This window comes from Oryctolagus cuniculus, chromosome 9 (genome assembly GCF_964237555.1).
Source record: "Oryctolagus cuniculus chromosome 9, mOryCun1.1, whole genome shotgun sequence".
NCBI classification, from domain to species: domain Eukaryota; kingdom Metazoa; phylum Chordata; class Mammalia; order Lagomorpha; family Leporidae; genus Oryctolagus; species Oryctolagus cuniculus.
In genome coordinates, this window is record NC_091440.1 from 58,337,833 (window position 1) to 58,342,642 (window position 4,810).

At 33.4% G+C, this 4,810-nt stretch overlaps 1 long non-coding RNA gene across 1 annotated transcript; it reads left to right on the forward strand.

Annotated features, from left to right (window-relative positions):
• The first annotated feature begins 1,413 nt into the window (after positions 1-1,413).
• On the forward strand, positions 1,414-4,578 carry LOC103349073 (uncharacterized). Its single transcript, XR_007920955.2, has 3 exons — positions 1,414-1,468; positions 3,233-3,334; positions 4,277-4,578. It is a non-coding gene; the product is annotated as an uncharacterized lncRNA (long non-coding RNA).
• Positions 4,579-4,810: the final 232 nt, after the last annotated feature.

A 4,810-nucleotide genomic window follows, 5' to 3' on the forward strand; every position in this document is an offset into this window, starting at 1 on the left:
ATGCTATGGTTTTGTCCTGTGGGTGTGTCATTTAGAATTGTCCATAGATATAAAATTAACCAAATATTAGCTTAGGGGAAAAAAAACTAAAACTAAAACAAAGCTCTACAGTTTCTGGATGTATATTTATAATATAACCAAAATGTTTCTGTTAGAAGATAATTATAAATTCACAGATAATTATTTCATTCATAGAAAATTCAGTGTCTAAATTAAAATATAATGTTTATGCTAATAACTAGTTAACTATTTTACCTTACTCTTCTGTGGGAATTAACTATAGGTAACTACAATTACAGTAAACAGAAAAAGAGGCAATGCTTGAGTCAACACTTTATATTGGTGGCTGTATTTGTACAAAAGTGTAGTCTCAGCTAATGCACCAAGGGTAACCTGCAGGAGATGAAATATTAGAAGAATCCAACGTATACAAAGTATCAGGCTGAAGTGTGGTTCAAATTTATGTGAAGGTATTGCTTTATGAGAAGACATCTAATTGTGAATCTTCTTAAATATGATTTTGAGCAATGCCAATTGTAATATAAATTAGCTTATTAATACAAAATATGACATATAAAATAAAACTAGTTTATTTTAAATGGCAGGGAATTATATATTTACATATATAACTTGGGAAAAATATTTGGAGAACATCAGTTACACAAATTTGTTCTATGAAAAATAATGCGATGGACTTAACATATCAATCTATTAATATAAAGAATGGAAAACTTTCTGGATGAACCAAACACATGTCTAAATATAGAAAACCATATCCAATCATGCATAAGTGAAATCTGCTACCATCATTCGTGAGTGTTAAATGTCAACAGTGATGGATATTTATACAGAAAAGGAAGAAAAGGTGGAACAGTGGCATTATGGATCAAAGTTTGCGAAGTGACATTGATATGTTATGACAGAAGGGAGAAATAGCGAAATACTTTACAAAAGATTAAGAAGTAAAAAAAAAAAAAAGGAATTTACACCATGTTCTATAGGCAATAGCCTGAAATTTAGCACAATCATTTATAAATGGGTAAGAACTATTTGTCAATTATGTAAAGCATTGCATTCCAACCAGAGTGCTGAGTGACCCTGGTGGCTCTGGAAAGAAATAACTGTCTCCAAAAAGCCACAAGTAGGTTGTTTTAGCTAACCATGTAAAACAAAAATGACTAATTTTGAACAATGCAGTGGACACAATTTCTATTCACAAGTATCACTTGGCTTGATTCTAATTTGAAGGTATATACAAATTCACCTCTTTTAATTAATCAACAACATAGATAAGTTTTTAATTGGGAGTTTTTAACCAGATTCTATAGTTAAAGATGACTGAAAATTTTAGGAGTGAACTATAATTGTGACACGTATAATCTCAGAGTTCTATGTATAGTTCTTTGGTGATAAGGACAACATTATCCTTAAAAAACTTTAATTTACCCCAGAAGACCACAATTCCATGGTAAGAAGTTAAGTATAGTACATAGAACGCACTTGATATTTTGTCACTAGTGCTAAGTAGAATTTAGACAAAGGAGATTTAATGAAAATAAGCTTCACTGACAGTAAACATAGATTAGATACCTATAAATATTATAATTTTTATCCATAGTAAATATTGAGGATTCATTTTTATCTAAACTATTAAAGGTTTTTTTCTACAATTGATCTATCTGCACAAAAAACCTGCTGGTTTAATATATGGTACAGCATAAATACTACATTCATATACTTTATAACTAAAGAAATTCAGACTGAGTTTCAATTACTTGCCCCAAATTTTTTTCAGCAAGAAAGTAAAAGACATAATAATTAAACCCTGATTTTATTTAAACTAAAATTCTCAATATTCTGCTACATAAATAGTGTTAGTATCATTATTTTATTTTATTTTATTTTTAATTTTTTTTTTCTGGAAATGGAGGAACTGGGACTAGCACCCAGTGCCCCAACCGGGACTAGAACCCTGGGGTGCCAGTGCCACAGGTGGAGGATTAGCCTAGTGAGCCACAGCACCAGTCAGTATCATCATTTTTAAAAGACTAACTGAGGGGAAGGGCTGCAAATGGGAATAAAAACTTGTGTACATTAACTCAAAAAGGAAATGCCTACACTATGAAACAAGGCAAATAAATTTAGAATTAACTAAAGAAAATTAGAAAAGTACTATGTTTACAAAATTGACATCATGAAGACATAATGTAGAATAAGCAGGAACTCAATTCTTTTTGGAAAAATCTAAAATGGTAGAAAATTTCATTTTAAATTATGATTGAAATAGTTTATTTTCTTTCAGCTTAGTGAGATGACTTTTCTTCAGTGTCATCTTATGGTTGTTATTCTTGTGGTTCTGAGTAACTTTAGATATTTTGAAGGACTCTGCAGTTCAAGTGTCCTGTAATATTCAATAATAAACTCATCCCAGGTGGTGAAACTCCTCTAACGACACATCTGCATATGTCCCAGCATATGACAGAGGCACACTTGTCATCACAACATCAGGTAACCCTTCCAGTTCTAAAAGAGCAATTATCACCCTGTAGCTCACCACCCTATGTATCATTCACTACTAAGATGACACCGAAGACTTATAAGTAATTTCTAAATGATTTAGATAGATCTATCAACCCATCCCATTTCCACTTTACTCCAAGAATAACTCCTTGGAGTCACATATCAGGAATAATCAAGGGAAATGCAACTCATTTTCCATGGTTATTCAAGTCACTGTGAGTATGTTGGTGTGGGAAGCAGTCAGCTGAGAACATCAAGTGCTTAAAATTATTCTCACCAAGGTGGCGTCAGAAGCAAGCCAGTGTCATGTTGCTAGGATAAAAATAATAGATTCTCCGATCTGGTTATGAGAATGTAGCAGTAACTTAATGAAACAAGTCAGTTCTCCAAATGCTTTTCTCCTCTGTTAAACACACTTTATGACAGGTTTAGATACTGATGAGATCTCTAGGCTGCAAAACCATCAAGTATGCTTTCAGTTTTCACAGATTTCCTGGAAGCTTTATAGTCTTCTATTACCCAGGCAAAGGAAAGTGTTTCATTATGCCCTTTCTTGGATCAGTCAGGGTAAGTGACTACAGCTGTGATGAGGAACCCTGCAAGTGTAGTTTCTTCAGTCTCACAGAGCCTGCTCTGTGATTCATCACAGTCAAAGCAAAGATCACGCAGAAACTTTGTTAAAGCAAGTGCTATTTCTCTATTTGCCTAACAGGTCTGAGCTCCATGGATGAACCAGGTAGTCTCATCTACAAGCAAACTGGAATTAAAAGCAGAACCTCCTGTTCCTGACATTCAGCGGAAAAAGAGCATCAAGGTGTGAATGGAATGTTTCTTATTTGCATCCATGACTTGGAAAATAAAACACCTTTTAGCTTTAGATATTATCTTTGAAATGTTTAAGTCATCTCTCCTTTAGCATGTTCTTGCTCCTGAGACCTTTTTAGCAACAGCACATGTGGTTACCCCTAAGTGAATACATTATAAGATTCTTCTGAGAGAAATCAATTCTCAACTTTACAATATCCAAAAATATGTAGATAGCTGGAAGAGAAATGGGCTTTATTATGTGATGATCCTTACATTATACAAATTCTAAACGACAAGCACGTAGAGGGACATCATATTGATTTATTAGAGATAAACTAGTGCTGTGATGGTTCTAGCTGAGCTGCAGGATTCTTGAGATATAACACTATTGATCATAAACAGTAAGCATCTTATCTCTACATAAGTTATTCTGTTCTTGCTCACCTGTGTTTATCAATCACTGAGAATAAGAAACAGGGCAAGAAAGCAGATGTTACTGTGATTATGACTGAAAATAAATAAGGAGTTATGCATAGGGAACTTGAAATTTAAGACAACACACAAAAAAGCAAAATACAAACTATATATCATATTGGATCTTTAAAGTTGATACAATGTTCTGAATATACTTGTCAATGTGTAGTGATAAAATGAATACTTCAAGATCACAATACAGTCATTTGAATTTTCTCAGTTCACTGGAGTCTGTTTCCAAGGAAAGGATCATATGCTGCCCCACGTATTTCCCACCATATGCTTCTGACTACCCAATATTTCTCATATTTACCTAATTCTACTGCTTCATCTAGGGCTATTCCCTGTTCCTTTATATACCTTGGACTGATGATTTTCCCCTCATCTTATGACTCATGTTATCAAGCCAGAATTTAGCTTCCAACTATATATCAAAATGAATCATACCTTGTCTTTGTCATTTCTTTCTCTCCAGATAAATTATGCAGCATATCAATGGTAATGACATGCATAGCACTATGAACACGGTAGGTATTCAGTAAATCATTGTGCATGTGTTGACTGATATTATTATATACTGATTTAGAATTGTATGTCTTCAATTTCTTAATTTTACCAAGAATAATCTTTCTATTAAACCTGACCCATCTTTAATTCTGGAGTGCAAACTATCATTATTCTCAAGGAACATATCCTCTGCACTTCTTGTAACATTTGTGGACATGTGACTATTGAAAAGTTTATGCCCTACCAGACCATAGTAGGTGCTGAACTACCCATTCCTTCCAATTCCATCCTCCAGATTATCCTGGATTAATGCACAGTGACTGCTAATGGAGAGTGCTTTTGTCAGAATCTGTGTAAGTGTATGGATACTTCAAAGCATGTATGGGAGATGAAACTGAATGACTATTTTGGTGCAAAAATGTTTGAAACCCATGCATATCTATTTTATAATATACATGTTCCATTAAGTTTTTGAAGACCTCATTCACAGGATATGAAGTTA